The sequence below is a fragment of the Crocuta crocuta genome, unplaced genomic scaffold, assembly GCF_008692635.1.
Source record: "Crocuta crocuta isolate KB4526 unplaced genomic scaffold, BGI_CrCroc_1.0 scaffold53, whole genome shotgun sequence".
NCBI classification, from domain to species: Eukaryota; Metazoa; Chordata; class Mammalia; order Carnivora; family Hyaenidae; genus Crocuta; species Crocuta crocuta.
The window spans coordinates 978,709-988,766 of NW_027529432.1; the positions used below are offsets into that span (position 1 = coordinate 978,709).

The window sequence follows — 10,058 nt, forward strand, 5'->3', positions numbered from 1 at the left end:
TGTTGTCCACTAAACTCTGTTTTGGTATTGCCTTCTCCATATTTATTGACTAAATAAGTACTTATGACTATAGCCCAGTCCTTTAAAGCAATCTCCCCATTTTAAGTATATTTCTAATGTTTGTAAAAACATTTTTTAATTGCAAGGAAAAAAGGAGGTAACAAGTAAAGGCCAGTATATTTAGGGGGACTCGGCGGGAGGTTGCTTTTCATATGCTGTTTTTATTTTTTCCTATTTTTACTGAAGAGAGAATGTATATGCTTTGGTTTGTCTATATATATATTTTTTTAAGGGCCAAAGGTTGTAGTTAAAAGCAAATCTCCCCCACCTCAGACCTTACAGTCCTTTTTGCTAGTCCCCTGTTAGCAGTTGACAAATGGGGGCACATGTATATACCTCTGCACTTTGGTTTTTCATCAGCTATAACAATGTACATAGCTGTGCTTTATTCTTTTTCAGAGCAGCAAGTATTCCATTGTTTGGACATTAACTATTTAACTAGTCTCCTGTTGGTGGTCATTTTGATTATTCCTAATATTTATTACCAGTGCTTTTATGAATATTCTTATAAACGTGTCTTTGTGGTAAAATTGTGTGTTAAATTCCTAGAATTATAACAGGCCAAATTCAAAAGAATAACAAGGGTTGGTGGGGATAGTACATGCATTTAAAATTCCGATAAAAGTTGCCACATTTAGAGAAGTATGATTTTAGAAGGTGAAAGAGCTCTCGTGTAGTTCTATTTGCCTAGTGGATTATTAGTGATTTTTTTTTTTGTAATCAGGATCAACTTTGCATATTTGCCAAGTATATAACTTTAAATGTTCATATTAGTGAGTAACTCCTCAAAATGCAATTGAAAATGGTTAAAAGCAAATATCAATTAGTACTAAGGTACTTCTTTCTTCTTTCTCAAAAAGAATTTCAGGGGAATATCATCTTTCTTGAGGTTATATTTGTTTAAAAATGCTAGAGGTTCCTCTTTCCTTTCTCTGAAGGTGAGAATATTTGATCCAAAAAATTGAATTGATTAACTTTTAGAAATGCATCTTGAAAATGAAATAAGGTTTTGCTGCCAGGTGAGTGAAAACAGCAAATGGAAATAAAGATTGGAGTTTTCCCATCTTGCTCAAACCCAGTGAAATTATGATGCTTGGCCAAGGGGGAAAAAAAGGAGAGTAAAGTTAAAATTCCTGTGTGAGGTTGTCAAATTCTCACGCTGTATATTTTCTTTCAGATTCCTTTGTTTCTTCCTCTTCCTCTCAGCCTGTATCTCTATTTTCGACCTCACAAGGCAAGTCTGTCATTTTTTTTGTGTCCATTTATAAAAGAAAAATGTTGAGAAAGAGGCTGTAACTGGGGATATGAGGCACAAGTTTTCTATTGCTCCCAAATCCCTTGAAATAAAATCTGTAAGCCAGTTCTTCATATTTAGCAGTTTGCTTTGGATTTCCTATAAAGGTTAATAAAATAGAATAAGCCTAGGTATGTGGACTCTTTAACAGTGCAAAAGCTTTAGGTATAGTTTTGAGCATTTCTTAAAAATTATAAACTCACCCACAGAACTTAGAGCAGACAGAATTGTGGCTCAGAAGACAACTCACTGCAGGATGCATTTAACTTACTGATTTGCAGTTATGTATCTGATTTAGAGAGGTAGTCGATTTGGAAAGACAGTATAAAAGTGTGCTTCCACTGAACTGCTAATCCATCAACCTAGCTAGAGTCCTTTAGTATGAATTTATCTGAGATTTGTCTCCAGAGCTAGCTAGGCTAGTTCCAAATTGCCTAGGAACACTGAACAAGTCAGTTGACTCTTTGGCAAGCAAGGTTTGTTTTCCTAGGGATTAAGCTGTAGCTTTGTGGGGTTGCTTGTTTGTTTAATTTTCCAGCCAGTGAAGAAGGGAATTGGAGTGTGATAGCTATATGTTTGTGGGGGTAGCACTACCAGGAATCTGCAAGGGAGAGCACATTTGCACTAATAATAAAGCACAGTTTCATTTCTGTAGTTGTACTTGACTTAGAATATAGGTCAGTGAAAAACCCTTATTTTAAAAAAAGGTAATTAAACTCACTAGATAGGTCTGAGAAGCCCTGTGCAAAGATTATTGTCCCAGTTGGAATTGTCCCATCTGTAGATGCCAAGTCTGGATGCTGGTTTGGTAGGAAGACTTTGACCTTATACGAACAAAAACTTACTGGGATAAAATGAACAATTATATTTTTTTCAAGGGTTTAATCTGCTTCTTAGCATGGTAGATAATTTATTGCTTTTACTTGAGACATAGTATTAGGTTCCCCCAGCCCCTTTGTAATGTCTCTCATTGTGTGAATTTGGGCATCTTGTGGGTCAAATTAGGAACTCTGAAATTCAGCATTTATGTTAAAAGGTAGATATTTTGTGAATGCTAGAAAAGAACTCAGACCTACAAAGCAACTCGACATCTGAAGCCCAACCAGATGATATTTTTTAAGTTTTTTTTCCTTATGAGAAAATAATTTAGGCAAGTAGGTATTACATGTATTCTACTCTGGAAGATAAACTGGTAAAAATATCATAGTGTAAATGGAACAAATCCATTTTTCTCTGTTGTAAATATTTCAGGTCTTTTAAAATACATTCTTCATGGTTATAACTTTTAGTCACTTTTTTCATAAATGGGATAATTGATAATAATTAATTGATAATTCTAAGTAGTGTAACAGTGCAAGCCAAGCACAGCATCCCTAATGAATGGAATGTTGACAAGATAAGTGTCGAAGCTTCAAAAATTGTTTTAGTTCCTGTTAGGAAAAATACACGAACGTTCAAGTAGGATGGAAGTAAATAAAGGATTTTGCTAATTAAACTAAGGTTTAAGTAGGCTTCAGTGGCATAGTGACTTTGTAAAAGAAAACAGATTTGCCATTTTTCTTTTTGCTTATAGCTGTTTTGAGCAGTGCAGATTCAGGATAATGTTATTGTTAAAAGGATATCATAAAGTGGCAGTTTATTTTTTTAAGCTTATTTATTTATGGGGGGGGGGGAGGCGGAGGAGCAGAGAGAATCCCAGGCAGGCTTGTGCTGTCAGGACAGAGCCCAACACAGAGCTTGATCCCACAAAATCAAGAGTTGGACACTTAACCTAGACTGGGCCTCCCAGGTGCCCCATAAAGTAACAGTTTAAAAAGCTATATCCCTGAAGGTGTTCCAGCCTGTATTACTACTAGCATTTTTCTCCTGCAAAAACAAACAAAAAAGCACATGATGGAAAAGTAACCCAACTGGTGCTCTGCTTCATTGTCAAATCTAGAGATTGGCCTGTTGTTTGAGGAAACACGTAGGCAAGTAATTAGGTATATTCTAGAATAGCCAAGAATGGTAGCTTCTAGTATGCCTTAATAAAAATGAGGAAAGAGGATGTTGATATCCTTGATCAACTAGATTAAAACCCTTGGGGAGAATAGCTGAAACCATTCTGGCCCAACGCAGGGCTTTCAGAGTGACTGCTACCAAGAGGAACCTTGAGGGATGCCTGAGCTTCAGCTCAGGTCATGATCTCATGGTTTGTGACTTTGAGCCCCACATTGGGTTCTGTGCTGACAGCTCAGAACCTGGAGCCTGCTCTGGATTCTCTCTCTCTCTCTCTCTCTCTCTCTCTCTCTGAAAAGAAATAAGTCATTAAAAAAAGAAAAAAGAGGAACCTTGAGTCCATCACTGGAATTAACCCAACTAACTAATCTGCCTCTGGCTTCCATAGCCCTTAGCCATTTATTTAGTCTTGGAGAATTGTGTCTCACTTTTATGTATCTAAAACGTATTAAGCAATATGTAGCAGTTATTGAGTAGAACATTTTCATATTTAGGAATGACATCTTCAGTCCTAAAATAGTTACTATTAATTGGCCTTCAGTGAAATGCATTTACAAAAAATTGTAAATGCCATTAATTTGGACTGAATAAAAGAAGAGCAGTTAAATTTTTCAAAAAAATGATGTAATATTTATTAAATTGTACTACTTTGAAGTATACAGTTATTTAAGTTAGCAAAGTAAACTTTTTGACAGCTATTAAATACATTTGTAATGAGAGTAGAATACTCCATTTCTTTTTAAATAAATTGTACTCCTGAGTAGGTCCTTTGTAGTCTTTTTCTTATTGATTCCTTTTTTCTCATCAAGCAGAATTTGATTTCAGCCGAATCCCTATTTCAAAATAGGGGAGTAAATTTTCATGGTGTTTTCCTATACTGTAAAATAAGGATACCAACAGAGGTATAGATGTAGGATATGTCTCATTTTTTTGAGCTTTTATCAGTACTTAATGGGAACTGTCTCATTTACTCCTCAGAGCCAGTTTTATGGAGGAAAGGCACTACTAGCTCTTTTACCAGATAAGGACACTGGGGTTTAAAATGGTGTAATAACTTGCTCCAGATCACAGAGTAAGTGACAGATGGAGGACTCCAAAGTCCATGCTCATAAACAGTGCCTGTGGTAAAGATAATAAAGTATATTAGTCATAGTTTAGGGATTACAGATATTTTTAGAGATGTCATTTTCAGGTTAATGTTTCAGTCATGAGAGCAGGGTAAGTGGCAGAAATTACTATTTGAACCATATTACCATCGTTAGTGATCTAGTTTAGTATCATCGGGGAAATGTGCTCCCTCCATCAGCACAAAATCAGACTGAAATTTGGTTTCTACTTTTGAAACCTTTGGTTAAGAGTGGAGGCTGAAAAATACCCTGGTTTTGTTTAGAAAACATGGAAGAAAAGTAGGTGAAAATAAGATGGGAAAGAGAGGAACCACCCACCCTGGAGAACTGGAAGCACATTTGCAGTAATGAACATTTGCATTCAATTTGAGTAATGCAGTAGGCATCTGGAATAGGAAGTTAAACACTGAACTTTGGGGCAAGCATTGAGGGAAACATTTGCCAGTTACAGCCTTTTTTTTAACAAAACCAAAACATTTTTCTTTGTACAAAAGAGACTTTTTGTTTAGGATCTAGCTTGGCTGCAAAGTGTCTGCTGGCTAACTTCCTATTTTGATGCTGTGGCTGAAAGTTGCTGATACTGTTTTGCACGAGAATTTGTCTTTCCTGTTTTGTGAACATGAGAAAATTCAAGTGTAGGAAAACCTATACCTGAATATTTCAAGCCTCCCTTGTATGAATATGCATAGTATTTCTTTACTAATGTGTATGGTTTTCCATGTTACAGCTATCCTTTTAATTAAAAGTAATAAATTTCCTTAGGGCAAGGGGGTGGGGGAGGCAGAAACCAGACGGTTTCTATAATACAATTCTAGGCTATTCACTCTTTTTAGGAAGAATTCTGATGTTCTTCCTAAAAACATTTATTGTTTATTTGTTTTCTAGATCACAGTGTTTTCAGTAGTTAAGTTACCAACATCTGAATACACATACATCTTTTTTGAAAAGGCAGTTTGGGGAATAAGAAACAAAGCAAAGAGGAGCTGTTTTGAAGGATAGAGTAAACACTACATGAAGGGATTTTTTCAGTTCCTGTGCATTTAATTGGTGTGAACACAGTGCTCACTTGGATTGATTTTTCATCTTGCCGTTTTTAACTCCCCTCCTTGTTATGTGAGATAAAATGCTGCAGGCATAGGAGAGAGGAGCTTCTTCCTGAACTCCTACATCAAAGTCTAGTCAAATGGAGCTTTTGCCGTATTTCAGTCAAAACTTCAAGTTCCTATACTTTGAAATGAGTAGGTAGAAGCATTTAAACCAGGCACAAAGGACCACCCTTGCACCACTAACCTATAAGCTGTGCTTCTGGACGAGGACCGTCTAGGGGTGAGAGTGAGAAAGAAGAGTGTCAGGCTCATCTCCTGTGGGATTTTTACAGGCTGGGAGTTCTGAAGTGCAGTAAGGCTGTGGGTTTCAGACCAGGTTCATTACCTAGGAAACTTGTAATTCAGATTGCATCCATCTCCGGAAATGCTGAGTTAGTAAGTCAGAGATCATATATGAAGTACTAGCAGTTCTAAAATTTGAAAGGGATTGTCAAGGATGGTGTCAAAGGCTGTTTTTGTGCCAGGTTGTTGTACTGGTCAGCTAGTTGCACCTTGAACTAAAATATAAAATATACTTTGACCTTGATGGTGGTAAAATGAAACTTCTTGTTCAGAAAGGTTTTTTTTTTCTTTCAACTTGGCTTCAGATTTTTTCCCTATTGGGCTGTCTTAAATGTCTTTACCTACACAGAACCTAGCATGATTCTTGAAATGCCACAGGCATTTGTTGAATAATAACAATTCAGAAGTTGCATCACTCAAATTTTTGAAATAGATCAAAGCTCCTAAGTTATTATTATTACTTTTTTACTTGAGAATGATAGGAGGGAAAGTATATAAGACTCTGAATTTTCTCTGTGTTAACATACTCTCCCCTATCAAAAAGGCATATGATCTGGAGTCTTTATGTCAGGAGAGGTTTGGTTTTTTTGTTTGTTTTTTGAGAATGCGGTGTGGTTAGGGGACATTTACTGAGGATTTACTAAGTGCCAGATAGGTTCTAAGCACTTCTCACATAATAACTCATTGAATCTTCACAGTTTTCAAGTATTTAGTATTCCCATATTTTAGATGAGGGTAAGCAACTTGCCAAGGCCACGTAATTAATAAGTATAATAAAATGATTTTGCATCTTTTAATAGGAATTTTTGGTCTGTGAGAGGTCTAGAAATTTAGACTATGACTTCCAACTTAGTTTCCTAGTCTTATTTCAGATAATACACTTAAAGGAGACCTCTAAATATTTAGAATTTAAGAGAGGGGTAAGCAAGGAGCTCATCAGTACTGGATACATTTGGGACCGTTCTCATGATCATTATGGGCTTATGACATTTTTCACCTTTCAGCACACACAATTCCTTTTTTAACAAATCTGTTAAGTGTAAAACCCCTTTGTTAATAGGGTAATGCCTTTTAAGTAATTAGAATTACTGAAAATGAATATGCACATTAATTCCTATTACAGAAAATAAACAAGAAAATGTTCACAATGAGCAAGGTTTTTGACAGACTTTGGTTTTGAGTAATGTTATAAGTCTTGTGATGCACGTGAAGGGTTGGATCTTCTGAAAAAGCAAAGGGACTAGACATTTCCTGAGATGTAAGAGGATCCCAAGTTATTCTATCAGCCAGTTTTATGGTATATAGTATTTTAAAAACCAACAACCTTAAACTCCCTGGTGTTTCCTGCCGTTTTGCAGACTTGGACAACACCAATGACTATTAAGTGTAATACTCACTGATGGGAAGAGTCTTTGCTTTATGGGAGCTGTTCTGAAACAGGCTTAGTAGGTTCCAGTCTTCATTCTGTTTAATGTTTTCGTGCCTTTATTAAACTCTTTACTCCCAGCCCAGTTTTTTCCATTGTCGTAGTACAAGTCAGCTCTGTACAAGTTTGTTAGGGTTTCAACTAGCCAAAGAAACTTCTTTTCATTTGCTGAAATTCTAAACATGATAATTAAAATTAAAGCACAGGTGAGATGCTAACTTACTCTGCTACACGTGGGAAAGCTTGATTACTGATGGTGAGAGCCAGCACCTGTGTCCATTTCTGCGTCATCACTGCAGCATTGAGCTCTGTTTGCCCCCCAAGGCTAACCTCCCAGAGAGCACTATCCACCCCATATATTAAGTCACAGGATTACCAGAACACGAAGTTATTTTTGTGTGCGTAAGAGTGATGTCATACCAGAGGCTTAATTAAAGGATGTCAGAAGTTTTATTTATTGCAGGACTTGCTGGTACTCAGAGAATGATTTCTAACCTAGTCTTCTAGCTTTACCTCAGATTATTATATATCTAGCTTGAAACTTTTGGAGTATTAAGAGTTCAAGGAAGATAGAGAAACAAGGCTTGGAAAACTGACAAGTTTGTATCCTGACAAAGCATGTTAGAACAGTTCCAACATGCTTTTACCGCCCCCCCCCCATTAGCGTGCGCATTCTTTGATTAGCAGTCAGTGGAGGTTGCTTTCTTTTTCATTTTTTCAAGCCCACTACTACCAAATCATTTTACTTACTGATTTTGTTTATTGTCTTGTCTCCCACTCTGTGCTATAAGCACCAGAAAGGCCAAGGATTTTTTTTGTTTTGTTCACTGCTTTTGATCCAGTTTCTTTTCTTTTTTTTCTTTAATGTTTGTTTTGGAAGAGAGAATTGCGTGAGCAGGGGAGGGGCAGAGAGAGTGGGAGAGACACAGTCCCAAGCAGGATCCACACTTTCAGAGTCACTATATCCAACACAGGGCTCCATCCCAGGAACCTGTGAGACCATGACCTGAGCTGAAATCAAGAGCCAGACACTTAACTGAGCCACCGAGGCTCCCCTTAATCTAGTTTCTAAGTCAGTGTCTGGCACATGATAGACACAATAAATATTTGTGGAATTATTACTAATTGATTTTGTCCACTTTTGTCTGTAAGGTAATTGGTCTGAATAATCTGATATCTCAGTCTCTATAAATCATGTAAGCTGAGCATTCCCTGGAAGATGGATTCAATTCTGATCATGTCACAGTTCCATTCATGTTGGAAGGGAGGGGTTCCCAAACAGTTTTACCCCAATCCAGATTTAATCCATTGGATGTTCTGGTAGAAATAATAACCAGTAAGTTCAGCAATAATACATAGCTCAGATCATGGAATATTTTTGATTTAAGTGTAGCCTATAAATTAACTACTAAAAATGTAGTTCTTGAAGTTACAGGGTTTTGAACCTTTCTTTTTTTAACGTTAAATTTTTTGACAGAGAGTGATCTGGGAGGGGCAGAAAGAGTTGGGGACAGAGGGTCCGAAGCAGGCTCTCTGCTGACAGCAGCGAGCCCAATACAGGGCTCGAACTCACCCACAAACCATGAGATCATGACCTGAGCCAAAGTCAGATGCTCAACTGAGCCACCCAGACATTCCAGGTTTTGAACCTTTTAACCTATAATGCTGAGCTTCATTTATATTCTTTAATTTGGTCTTGCTGAGTACTATGTAATATTATATCATACTATATAATGATAGGTACAAACCATCTGTGTCTTCTACATTAGAAGTAAATGTGCATTACGCCTTGCTTCAAATATTTTCTGTCTCAGCGGTACAGTTTGTACCACCAAACTTTATTATTCCTCAATTTACAAAGACTTTTTCCTCAATACCCAGATTCCAGTTAAACTGTTCTAAAAAGTCAGATCCTATCACATGAAATTTCAGTGATGCATTGATATAGAGGAACTTTATCATCGGGCATTTGGAAGCATTTTTATAATAGTGGAATTTTATTTACTGTAGTAAGATATTTAATTTTCTTTTCAGCCTTGTAAAATGATTTTGAATAAAGTCACAGTTTTGCTTTTGTCTGTTATTCAGCTCCTCACATGAAAAAGAATATAAGCTGAATAAAAGTAATCCCAAAGGTTTTTCTTTTTCACATCTTCACAATTACTCATTCACACTCAAGGCTTTGCTTTCTTGAGCCTGCTTCGGTCTCATCTGACCAAACTGAATCTTTGATTCACTCATTTGGAACTATTTATTTAGGACCTACTTTTGTTCCAGCTCCAGAGATAACAACGTGCACGAAAGACAGCACCTGCCCTTGGGATGGTTGTTTTGATCTTTTCTCCAGTAAAAACTTGTTAGATTGGAAAGTTGGAAACAATGTGATAAATCACTGGCTGCTGTGATATTAATAGCTAATAAGACTTAATATACTACTTTCAGAAGGATATTTTCTGTTTTAAAAGGATTTTGGGAGTTAACTCTTCCTAACCAAAAGACGACAAAAAAGTAACTGATTCGCACAGTTCAGTGTTAGTTACATTGGCAAGTCGATGCAAGAAATTTGGAGTCAGCCAACCTTTTCATACTCTTTAGTTTAAAATCAGTGAGGCTATCTGGGGTGCTTGGGTGGCTAATTGGTTAATTGTCCAACTTAGGCTCAGGTCATGATCACATGTGAGTTTGAGTCCCACGTAGGGCTCTGTGCTGATAGCTCAGAGCTTGGAGCCTGCTTCAGATTCTGTCTGCCTCTTTCTGTCTCTCGC

General features: G+C 36.8%; 1 protein-coding gene across 1 annotated transcript in view; it reads left to right on the plus strand.

The window, feature by feature from the left end:
• Positions 1-10,058, plus strand: part of RTN3 (reticulon 3) — a 59,824-nt gene that overhangs the window by 12,047 nt on the left and 37,719 nt on the right. The gene's annotated exons all lie outside the window — the stretch shown is intronic.